The sequence below is a fragment of the Salmo salar genome, chromosome ssa02 (genome assembly GCF_905237065.1).
Source record: "Salmo salar chromosome ssa02, Ssal_v3.1, whole genome shotgun sequence".
In the NCBI taxonomy this organism is placed as follows: domain Eukaryota; kingdom Metazoa; phylum Chordata; class Actinopteri; order Salmoniformes; family Salmonidae; genus Salmo; species Salmo salar.
In genome coordinates, this window is record NC_059443.1 from 89,550,147 (window position 1) to 89,563,305 (window position 13,159).

Consider the following 13,159-nt stretch of genomic DNA (forward strand, 5'->3'; position numbering starts at 1 on the left):
CAACTTCCAATTCACATTATAATCAACTACAATGCTTCACCTTCACCAATATAAACATGGTGTCCACTGGCTGTCAACAATATATATATATTCCCCCCCCACTAGTTTCTAGAACTCTCGTTCCTCTTGGACCGAGCCCAAACAAAACTCCTATCCAATACAGAAAAACGTGCAGTCAAAATAAACTGCGATCCATGGCAATGCACTGGCTAAACGCAAAACACTCAACTTTTTAACTGCCCACCCTTGAGACAATCAGCAACCAAGTTGTCCTTACCACGGACATGTCTGATTTCAAGAGGAAACTCCTGCAATATCCGTAGTAACTTTCCACCTCACTGCGGAGCTTCTCTCTCTTTTCAGGGTTCACTAGATAGGCATGTTGTTGGATCGGGGCCCAGTCCCCAATGTCATGCTCTAGTACATTTGGGTTGGCACATCTGAGAATGAATCCTGATATTCTAAAAGCAGGGGAACAATGTCAATATAATTGTACCAAAAAATGGTCAGTTGGTTGAATAAATAATTATCATTACTAAATGTTTCATGAAATGTAAATATGAAATATTTGATTGCATAGTCTTATTTTCAACAGCTTTTCAATTACATGTTGCTAGGTGGGATATCCCCAATGTCAAAACACAGTTTTAACATGTCCTAATCAATAACCAATATGCATAAACAGTTTGGGATAAATTGAAAACCTAAACATAAAATGTGCTATGTACACAAACATCTGCCACAATAATCATATTACTTGTATTTTTTAAAACAAGCACCTTATAAACTGCACAAGCACGAAAAACGCTGTTGTTTTGACAAGTAGCAATAAATCACTGATATTGATTAGGGGGGAAATCAGGTTGTACGTGCTGTTGAAACTAACAACTAAACAAAAACACATGGAAATGGGAGATATATTTCACCTCCCTGGTTAGAGGACAACCTGCAGAAGACAGTCAGCTACATTTTGGAGTGATGCATTTAAATGTAGGGGTCGCTTAACAAAGGAACATTTATTTGTCATAACTCATCAATATCATGTGGATTTTTTTTTTCTTTACCATTATTTTACTAGTTAAGTTGACTGAGAACACATTCTCATTTACAGCAACAACCTGGGGAATAGTTACAGGGGAGAGGAGGGGGATGAATGAGCCAATTGTAAGCTGGGGATGATTAGATGGCATGAGGGCCAGATTGGGAATTTAGCCAGGACACCGGGGTTAACACCCCTACTCTTACGATAAGTGCAATGGGATCTTTAATGACTTCAGAGAGTCAGGACACCCGTTTAACGTCCCATCCGAAAGACGGCACCCTACACTGGGCAGTCACTGCCCTGTGGCATTGGGATATTGTTTAGACCAGAGGAAAGAGTTCCTCCGACTGGCCCTCCTGCAACATATGGTCTCCCATCCAGGGACTGACCAGGACCAACCCTGCTTAGCTTCAGAAGCAAGCCAGCAGTGGGATGCAGGGTGGTATGCTGCTGGCAATCAATTGTGCGAAAGGAGGAAGAAGAGGTTACACGTCCTGTAAAAACTAACAGCTCAAAAACCACACGGAATCTGGGAATAATGTGTACATCACTGGTTAGAGGACAATTTGTAGAAAACAGCTAGCTAAATTTTGAAGTGTTGCATTTTGATTCAAGTGGGTCACCAACATGGTAAGTGTAACACAACTCTTTCTTTTGTTAGTCACTTTTTGTTTAATCACAGAAATTGTACTCTTTCAATTCAGAGCCTGGATTTTCCCCCTGAGGCTAATATCCATATCATGTTGAAATCAATTGAACAGGGGACAAAAACGCTTACGGTTCTACATTGTGACATCATTAAAATACTCCTACTACAATGTTAAAAACATTCTACATTGTGAGATTTAATTTCATTGATATCATGAAACAATTCCTTCATGTATGTATTTTCTGATGTTTGATCAGATATCTTTTATCAGAGTATCTCTTGTCACACTGATCACAGCTATAAGGCTTCTCTCCTGTGTGTGTTCTATGGTGTAGAGTCAGAGTGCTAGATGCAGCAAAACTCTTCCCACATTGACCACAGCTATAAGGTTTCTCTCCTGTGTGTGTTCTCTGGTGCCTTCGTCAGCTCTCCAGATCCACCAAAACTCTTCCCACATTGGTCACAGCTATAAGATTTCTCTCCTGTGTGTAATCTCTGGTGTGATACCAGATGGCCAGATTGACCAAAACACTTCCCACATTGATCACAGCTGTATGGTTTCTCTCCTGTGTGTGTTCTCTGGTGTTGAGTCAGAGTGCTAGATTAAACAAAACTCTTCCCACATTGACCACAGCTATAAGATTTCTCTCCTGTGTGTATTCTCTGGTGTTGAGTCAGAGTGCCAAATGTAGTAAAACTCTTCCCACATTGACCACAGCTATAAGATTTCTCTCCTGTGTGTATTCTCTGGTGTTGAGTCAGAGTGTCAAATGTAGTAAAACTCTTCCCACATTGATCACAGCTATAAGATTTCTCTCCTGTGTGTGTTCTCTGGTGTGCAGTCAGATTTCCAGACCCACCAAAACTCTTCCCACATTGACCACAGATATAAGATTTCTCTCCTGTGTGTGTTCTCTGGTGCACTGTCAGCCCTCCAGATCCACCAAAACTCTTCCCACATTGATCACAGCGATAAGATTTCTCTCCTGTGTGTATTCTCTTGTGTGATACCAGATAGCCAGATTGACCAAAACTCTTCCCACATTGATCACACCTATAAGGTTTATCTCCTGTGTGTATTCTCTGGTGTTGAGTCAGAGTGCTAGATTAAACAAAACTCTTCCCACATTGACCACAGCTATAAGATTTCTCTCCTGTGTGTATTCTCTGGTGTTGAGTCAGAGTGCCAAATGTAGTAAAACTCTTCCCACATTGATCACAGCTATAAGATTTCTCTCCTGTGTGTGTTCTCTGGTGTGCAGTCAGATTTCCAGATCGACCAAAACTCTTCCCACATTGATTACAGCTATAAGGTTTCTCTCCTGTGTGGATTCTCTGATGAATTTTAATGCCTGATGGGGAGGTGAATCTCTTCCCACAGTCAGAGCAGCAGTGAGTTCTCTTCCCTGTGGGTCTCTGCAGGTGTTTATTGAGGTGTTCTGATCTGGAGAGACTCTTCTCTGCCTCTTCAGCATCATGAGGTTGTTGAGGCTCCCCAGAGGATCCACGATAGTTAAGTATCTCTCCTGTGTGAACAACAAAGTCAGACAGATGATTAAAGGCCCACAACAGCGGTAATCCACTGTAAAAGGTGATGCCAACAGCGGAGCCATGATGTTGGACAACAATTGACGTCTCTAATGAATGTAAAAAATATTTGATATTTGCCTTAAAATGAGCAAGAACAGTCATATTTTGTCTTGTTTTCACATTCGTAGTGACATTGATCATTGTAGGCTAGAAATAAGTTATTCATGTTGTTGAAACTCTAAGCAGTGTGCCAGAGGACTTTTGGTCTCCAATATAGGCCCCTTTCTGTGTTTGCTAAAATTGCGGCACGAGGGCAATTTGATTGCAGAAACTCCTCCCTGCTAATGAGGAAACCGATAGTTATGGATGTACTATATCTGCCTGGAGCAAAAATGGTGAGCAAAGATTTTAGTTTTTCACAATGTTTTCTGAATGTGAATGGGGGAAATTCAGGGCAGTAACCTCCATTTCCAGGTTGCTTATGAGTACATTTCACACTACTTTGGATTATAATTGCAAGGATATTTTTGAATGTCCTGTTTAATAAAATGTTTGCTAAAGCATTAAGAATTATGTGTAATTATTGAAGAACTGCGTTAATGACAGTATCCATTTGGGTGTTGTCAATAAAGTTAAGATTTTATTTATTTATTTATTTAACCAGGTAGGCCAGTTGAGAACAAGTTCTCATTTACAACTGCGACCTGGCCAAGATAAAGCAAAGCAGTGCGACACAAACAACACAGAGTTACAAGTGGGATAAACAAACGTACAGTCAATAACACAACAGAGAAATCTATATACAGTGTGTGCAAATGGATTAAGGAGGTAAGGCAATAAATAGGCCATAGTAGCAGAGTAATTAAAATTTAGCAAATTAACACTGGAGTGATAGATGTGCAGATGATGTGCAAGTAGAGATACTGGGGTGCAAAAGAGCAAAAAAAGTATATAAAAACATGGGGATGAGGTAGGCAGTTGGATGGGCTATTTACAGATGGGCTGTGTACAGCTGCTGCGATCGGTAAGCTGCTCAGATAGCTGATGCTTAAAGTTAGTGAGGGAGATATAAGTCTCCAAAGTCAGCGATTGTTGCAATTCGTTCCATTTTTTTTTACATTTTAGTCATTTAGCAGACGCTCTTATCCAGAGCGACTTACAGTAGTGAATGCATACATTTCATACAATTTCATACATTTTTTCTGTTCCAGTGATTGGCAGCAGAGAACTGGAAGGAAAGTCGGCCAAAGAAGGTGTTGGCTTTGGTGATGACCAGTGAGATATACCTCCTGGAGCGCGTGCTATGGATGGGTGCTGCTATGATGACCAGTGAGCTGAGTTAAGGCGGCCTAGCAAAGACTTGTAGATTACCTGGAGCCAGTGGGTTTGGAGACGAATATGTAGCGAGGGCCAGCCGACGAGAGCATACAGTTTGCAGTGGTGGGTGCTATATGGGGCTTTGGTGACAAAACGGTTGGCACTGTGATAGACTGCATCCAGTTTGCTGAGTAGAGTGTTGGAGGCTATTTTGAAAATGACATCGCCGAAGTCAAGGATCTATAAGATAGTCAGTTTTACGAGGGTATGTTTGGCAGCGTGAGTGAAGGAGGCTTTGTTTGCGAAATAGGAAGCCGATTCTAGATTTAATTTTGGATTGGAGATGGAAGGAGAGTTTACCAGACACTTAGAATATGTGGACAACAACAAATACCTAAGTCAGAATCGTCCAGAGTAGTGATGCTAGTCAGGCGGCGGGTGCAGAGAAGATTGGTTGAAGAGCATGCATTTAATTTTACTAGCAATTAAGAGCAGTTGGTGGCCACAGAAGGAGTTTGGTATTGCATTGAATGGCATTGAAGCTCATTTGGAGGTTTGTTAACCTGTTATGGATAGGGGGCAGTATTTTCACGGCCGGATAAAAAATGTACCCGATTTAATCTGGTTATTATTCCTGCCCAGAATATGCATATAATTGTTTGATTTGGATAGAAAACACTATAAAGTTTCTAAAACTGTTTGAATGGTGTCTGTGACTATAACAGAACTCATATGGCAGGCCAAAACCTGAGAAGATTCTATACAGGAAGTGCCCTCTCTGACCATTTCTTGGCCTTCTATATTGGCCTTTCTTGGCCTCTTTATTGAAAACAGAGGATCTCTGCTGTAACGTGACATTTTCTAAGGCTCCCATAGGCTCTCAGAAGGCGCCAGAATGTTGAATGATGACTCTGCAGTCCCTGGGCTAAAAACAGTAGCGCATTTGGATAGTGGTCGATCTGAGAACATTGACACGGGCGTGCGTGTGCACGTGAAGACACCATTTCTTCTTTCAGTCTTTGAATGAAAACAGTGTCTCCCGGTCGGAATATTATCGCTATTTTACGAGAAAAATCGCATAAAAATTGATTTTAAACAGTGTTTGACATGCTTCGAAGTACGGTAATGGAATATTTGGACATTTTTTGTCACGATACGCGCCGGCACATCACCCTTCGGATAGTGTCTTGAACTCAATAACAAAACGCCGCTATTTGGATATAACTATGGATTATTTGGAACCAAAACAACATTGGGTCTAAAGTACAAGTGTCACGTCCTGGCCAGTATAAGGGTTAATTGTTATTGTAGTTTGGTCAGGACGTGGCAGAGGGTATTTGTTTTATGTGGTTTGGGGTGGTGTGTTATTTAGGAGGGCATTTGATTTATGTATTCCAGGGTTTTTGGGCACTGTTTGATATTCATGTAATTCTATGTTTAGTCTATTGAGTCTGGTTCTATGTTTAGGTAATTGGGGTGGAGAGTCTCAATTGAAGGCAGGTGTGGTCTATTTGCCTTTGATTGAGATTCCCATATATTAGGGTGCGTTTGTGTTTGTATTTTGTGGGAGATTGTTTCTTGTTTAGCGTGAGTGAGCCTTTTAAGACTGTTCGTTGATCGTAAGTTCGTTTTGTTTGTTTGTTGTTCTGGTGTTCACTTGATTATAGTTTAAATAAACGTCAAGATGAGCATACACAGTCCTGCTGCATTTTGGTCCTCCTTTACCAACGACAACCGTGACAGAATCTCCCACCAAAGTTGGACCAAGCAGCAGAGTAACGAGGAAGAAGCATGGACGTGGGCGGAGCTAAGGATGAGCGTTTCAAGGGCTTTGGAAGAGTTAAGGAAACTCGAAAGGCAGCCCCAATCATTTTTTGGGGGGGGGCACAAGGGCAGTTTTGCGGGGCAAGAATGGAGCCCCAGGCCAGCTTCCCGCACTAGCCCTGAGGTGCGTCAGCCCAGTCTGACTCGGCCTGTTCCCGCTCCCCGCACTAGCCCTGAGGTGCGTGTCTCCAGGCTGGCACATCCAGTACCAGCTCCACGCATCAGGCGTCTAGTGTGTCAGCCCAGCCTCGTCAGTCAGGAGGCGCCTGAGCTGCCCGTCAGTCAGGAGTCGCCAGAGCTGCCCGTCAGTCAGGAGTCGCCAGAGCTGCCCCTCAGTCAGGAGTCGCCAGAGCTGCCCGTCAGTCAGGAGTCGCCAGAGCTGCCCGTCAGTCAGGAGTCGCCAGAGCTGCCCGTCAGTCAGGAGTCGCCAGAGCTGCCCGTCAGTCAGGAGTCGCCAGAGTGGCCCGACTGCCCGGAGATGCCAGAGTGGCCCGACTGCCCGGAGATGCCAGAGTGGCCCGACTGCCCGGAGATGCCAGAGTGGCCCATCGGCCAGGATCAGCCAGAGTGGCCCGACTGCCCGGAGATGCCAGAGTGGCCCGACTGCCCGGAGATGCCAGAGTGGCCCGACTGCCCGGATCAGCCAGAGTGGCCCGACTGCCCGGATCAGCCAGAGTGGCCCGACTGCCCGGATCAGCCAGAGTGGCCCGACTGCCCGGATCAGCCAGAGTGGCCCGACTGCCCGGATCAGCCAGAGTGGCCCATCGGCCAGGATCAGCCAGAGTGGCCCATCGGCCAGGATCAGCCAGAGTGACCCATCTGCCCAGAGTCTGCCGATGACCAAAAATCAAGGGAGTCTAGCAACAAGCCTAAACTGAGTAAGCCTGACATTTCAGAACTTAAAGTAATTAACGGTTTAATTGATGATTCTGCATACAGGGTGGAGAGGAGGAGGTCTGCCCATGATCCGGTGCAGGGGGAGTCTGCCTACGGTCCGAGGCTGATCGGGTCGGTCGGCACCCTGGAGGACAATAGGCCGGAGCCTGAACCACCACCTGCATAGGTGGGTTGGGGGGGGTGTAGCACATGTGCCGTCGGTGACGGCAGCCACCCTCCCTTCCCTCTCTTTCGTTTAGGGGGATTTTTTGTTGCAGTTTGGCGTTTTTGTTATTCTTGAGGTGCTTCCGGGGTTAGCACCTTTAGGGGGGGGGTCCCATATATTAGGGTGTGTTTGTATTTTGTGGGAGATTGTTTCTTGTTTAGCGTGAGTGAGCCTTTCAAGACTGTTCGTTGATTGTAAGTTTGTTTTGTTTGTTTGTTGTTCTGGTGTTCACTTGATTATAGTTTAAATAAACGTCAAGATGAGCATACACAGTCCTGCTGCATTTTGGTACTCCTTTACCAACGACAACCGTGACAACAAGTCCTGGGAGTGCATTCTGACGAAGAACAGCAAAGGTAATCCAATTTTTCTTATAGTAAATCTGAGTTTGGTGAGTGCCAAAATTGGTAGGTGTCAAAATAGCTAGCCTGTGATGGCCGGGCTATCTACTCAGAATATTGCAAAATGTGCTTTCACCGAAAAGCTATTTTAAAATCGGACACCGCGATTGCATAAAGGAGTTCTGTATGTATAATTCTTAAAATAATTGTTATGTTTTTTGTGAACGTTTATCGTGAGTAATTTAGTAAATTCACCGGAAGTGTTCGGTGGGAATGCTAGTTCTGAACGTCACATGCTAATGTAAAAAGCTGGTTTTTGATACAAATATGAACTTGATTGAACAAAACATGCATGTATTGTATAACATAATGTCCTAGGAGTGTCATCTGATGAAGATCATCAAAGCTTAGTGCTGCATTTAGGTGTGGTTTGGGTTTATGTGACATTATATGCTAGCTTGAAAAATGGGTGTCTGATTATTTCTGTCTGGGTACTCTGCTGACATAATCTAATGTTTTGCTTTCGTTGTAAAGCCTTTTTGAAATCGGACAGTGTGGTTAGATAAAGGAGAGTTTTGTCTTTAAAATGGTGTAAAATAGTCATATGTTTGAAAAATTGAAGTTTTCGGATTTTCGAGGAGTTTGTATTTCGCGCCACGCCCTATCATTGGATATTGGAGCGGTGTTCCGCTAGCGGAACGTCTAGATGTAAGAGTTAAGGTGGTGAGGAAATTACTTTTAAAAACAACCAGGCATCCTCTCCTGACAGGATGAGGTCAATATCCTTCCAGGATACCCGGGCCAGGTCGATTAGAAAGGCCTGCTTGCAGAAGTGTTTTAGGGAGCGATTGACAGTGATGAGGGTTGGTCGTTTGACCGCGGACCCATAACGGATGCAGGCAATGATCGCTGAGATCCTGATTGAAAACAGCAGAGGTGTATTTGGAGGGCAAGTTGGTCAGGATAATATCTATGAGGGTGCCCATGTTTACGGATTTAGGGTTGTACCTGGTTGGTTCCTTGATAATTTGTGTGAGATTGAGGGCATCTAGCTTGGATTGTAGGACGGCCGGGGTGTTAAGCATATCCCAGTTTAGGTCACCTAACAGAACGAACTCTGAAGATAGATGGGGGGCAATCAATTCACATATGGTGTCCAGGGCACAGCTGGGAGCTGAGGGGGGTCTATAACAGGCGGCAACAGTGAGAGACATATTTCTGGAGAGATACATTAGAAGCTCGAACTGTTTGGGCATAGACCTGGAAAGTATGATAGAACTTTGCAGGCCATCTCTGCAGTAGATTGCAACTCCTCTCATTTTGACGGAAAATGTTGTAATTGGGGATGGAAATGTCAGACTTTTTGGTGGCCTTCCAAAGCCAGGATTCAGACACGGCAAGGACATCAAGGTTGGCGGAGTGTGCTAAAGCAGTGAGTAAAACAAACTTAGGGAGGAGGCTTCTGATGTTAACATGCATGAAACCAAGGCTTTTACGGTTACAGAAGTCAGCAAATGAGAGCGCCTGGGGACACACAGGGCCTGGGTTAACCTCTACATCACCTGAGGAACAGAGGAGTAGGATGATGGTACGGCTAAAGGCTATTAGGACTGGTCGTCTTGTGAGTTGGGAACAGAGAACAAAGGGAGCAGATTTCTGGGCGTGGTAGGATAGATTCAAGGCATAATGTACAGACAGGGGTATTGTAGGGTGCGAGTACAGTGGAGGTAAACCTAGGTGTTGAGTGACGATAAGAGAGGTTGCATCTCTGGAGGCACTAGTTATGCTAGCTGAGGTCACCGCATGTGTGGGAGGTGGGACAAAAGAGAGATGCGCCTGGCTCGAGGCTAACTGGTGCTAGCTTCGGGACAAGGGCCTTAGCCACTATAGCCAATCCGGTGCAAAGGTCCAGAGCTTACGGCAGGAATCCGGTGATGTAGTGGCTTCTAGTTGTGTTAGTGAAGAGTCCGGGAGGCGTCAGCTGTGTTGCCGAGTGATCATAGGGTCCACTGAGTAGGCCGGGAGATGGGCCTGGCTCAAGGGTAGCTTCGGGGCTGGGCAGCTATCTAGATGCGATTATCTGGTGTAATGGTCCAGAGCTTACGGCAGGAATACGGTGATGTAGTGGAGAAAAACAGTCCGTTATGCTCAGGGTTGATATCGCGCTGTGCAGACTGGCAGGTATTATCCAGGCTAAAAGCGGCTGGTATCTGAGCTGAAAAGGTAAAGGCCGCTAGCAGTGGTTAACAATGACTAAATAGCTAGTAGCTAATTAGCTGGTTAGCTTCTGAAGGCTAGCTTCTGATGGAGGTTCTAGCTATAAGGTCTAAAAAATAGCAGATCCGTATCACATTGGGTGAGGCGGGTTGCCAGAAGGAATATTTAATTTAGAAATGGAAAAAGAGATTGAAATATATTGCAATATACAGTTGAAGTCGGAAGTTTTCATACACCTTAGCCAAATACATTTAAACTACATTTTTCACAATTCCGGACATTTAATCCTAGTAAAAATTCCCTGTCTTAGCTCAGTTAGGATCACCACTTTATTTTAAGAATGTGTAATGTCAGAATAATAGTAGAGAATGATTTATTTCAGCTTTTATTTCTTTCATCACATTCCCAGTGGGTCAGAAGGCAGAAATACACTCAATTAGTATTTGGTAGCATTGCCTTTAAATTGTTTAACTTGGGTCAAATGTTTTGGGTAGCCTTCTACAAGCTTCCCACAATAAGTTGGGTGAATTATGGCCCATTCCTCCTGACAGAGCTGGTGTAACTGAGTCAGGATGTAGGCCTCCTTGCTCGCACACGCTTTTTCAGTTCTGCCCACAAATGTTCTATAGGATTGAGGTCAGGACTTTGTGATGGTCACTCCAATACCTTGACTTTGTTGTCCTTAAGCCATTTTGCCACAACTTTGGAAGTATGCTTGGGGTCATTGTCCATCTGGATGAATCATTTTTGACCAAGATTTAACTTCCTGACTGATGTCTTGAGATGTTGCTTCAATATATCCACATAATTTTCCTTCCTCATGATGCCATCTATTTTGTGAAGTGCACCAGTCCCTCCTGCAGCAAAGCACCCCACAACATGCTGCTGCCACCCCAGTGCTTCATGGTTGGGATGGTGTTCTTCGGCTTGCAAGCCTCCCCCTTTTTCCTCCAAACATAAATGGTCATTATGGACAAACAGTTCTATTTTTGTTTCATCAGACCAGAGGACATTTCTCCAAAAAGTACGATCTTTGTCCCCATGTGCAGTTGCAAACCGCTCCCAAGGATGAACCAAACTTGTGGAGGTCTACAATTTTTTTCTGACGTCTTGGCTGATTTCTTTTGATTTTCCCATGATGTCAAGCAAAGAGGCACTGAGTTTAATTAAGGTAGGCATTCAAATACATCCACAGGTACACCTCCAATTGACTCAAATGATGTCAATCAGCCTATCAGAAGCTTCTAAAGCCATGACATCATTTTCTGGAATTTTCCAAGCTGTTTAAAGACACAGTCAACTTAGTGTACGTAAACTAATGACCCACTGGAATTGTGATACAGCGAATTATAAGTGAAATAATCTCTCTATAAACAATTGTTGGAAAAAGTACTTGTGTCATGCACAAAGTAGATGTCCTAACCGACTTGCCAAAACTATAGTTTGTTAACAAGAAATTTGTGGAGTGGTTAAAACGAGTTTTAATGACGCCAACATAAGAGTATGTAAACTTCCGACTTCAACTGTATACAAAAAAGACTGAAAATACATTTACAACAACAAACACGTCTTACTGCTACGCCATCTTGGATTACAAGATGACTCAGTTAAAAACCATTGGATTTAGCAAACTCTGAAATGATTTTGTTTTTCTGTGCCCACGAAAACTGTTTTTCCAGCGTAACATAAGGAGCCACTAAATTATACATAGTTGAGTGCATTTCAGAATACAAAAAAACTGTCCAACAGCAAGAGCATGTATTTAAGTTGAAGTTCATCATATGACAAGCGTAACGTTATGACTATAACTACAGTTCCCTGAAGGAGGGAAACTGGGTACAACATACTATTCAATTCACGCCACGCATGAAGCCCTGCCTTCCACAGGTGATGAGCGCGAGGCTCGGATTTATTCCTTAAATTTAATACCGCTCTTCACCGACCCAGGAAGGGGTGGGGTCAAAAAGGTGTTGTACCTCGTTTCCCTCCTTCAGGGAACAGTAATTATAGTGTTAGGTTCTAATTTTTCAGAGTAAATAACTCACGGACACTAGAGAAGCTTAACCTCTCTGGCTAGGGGGCGGTATTTTCACGTCCGGATGAAAAGCGTGCCCAAAGTAAACTGCCTGCTACTCAGGCCCAGAAGCTAGGATATGCATGTTATTAGTAGATTTGGATAGAAAACACTCTGAAGTTTCTAAAACTGCATGATGTTTGTGAGTATAACAGAACTTATTTGGCAGGCGATACCCCGAGGATAAACTAACCAGGACATTTTTTTTGAGGTCACTCTTTTTTCAATGGATTTTCAATGGGAATCTAGAATTCTAAGGCAGTTGCTTGCAGTTCCTATCGCTTCCACTGGATGTCAACAGTCTTTAGAAATACTTTTTTGTTTTTCCTTTGAGAAATGAAGAAGTAGCCCTGTTCAGAACGAGGGTCGAGTGAAGTGTGCTGTTGTGGTTGGGGCGCGTGACCTGAAAGCTCGCTCCACTTTGTTTTTATCTGCTATTGAACGCAGTTTATCCCGTCTTAAATTTTATCGATTATTTACGTTAAAAAATACCTAAAGTTTTATTAGGAAAGTTGTTTGGACAAAGATTACAGGTAACTTATTAGATATTTTGTAGTCATGTTGTGCGAGTTGGAACTGGTGTTTCTGGATCAAACGCACCAAAAAAATGGACATTTTGGAGATATAACGATGGAATTAATTGAACAAAAGGACCATTTGTGATGTTTATGGGACATATTGGAGTGCAAACAAAAGAAGATCTTCAAAGGTAAGGCATGAATTATGTTGTTATTTCTTTTGTTTAGTGTCGCGCCTGGCGGGATGAAATATGATTGTCTGTGTTTGTTTGATGGGGTGCTATCCTCAGATAATAGTATGGTTTGCTTTCGCAGTAAATCCTTTTTGAAATCTGACACAGCGACTGGATTAACAAGAAGTTTCTTTAAACCTATGTATAACACTTGTATCTTTCATCAATGTTTATGATGAATATTTCTGTAATTTGATTTGGCTCTCTGCAATTTCACCGGATGTTATTTGAGACAATGCATTACTGAACATAACGCGCCAATTTAAACTGAGGTTTTTGGACATAAAGAGGGACTTTATTGAACAAAACAAA

The 13,159-nt window shown here is 43.2% G+C and overlaps 1 pseudogene; it reads right to left on the reverse strand.

Annotated features, from left to right (window-relative positions):
* Positions 1–1,984: 1,984 nt before the first annotated feature.
* LOC123732767 (zinc finger protein 135-like) lies at positions 1,985–3,056 on the reverse strand (annotated as a pseudogene).
* Between the last annotated feature and the right edge of the window lie 10,103 nt (positions 3,057–13,159).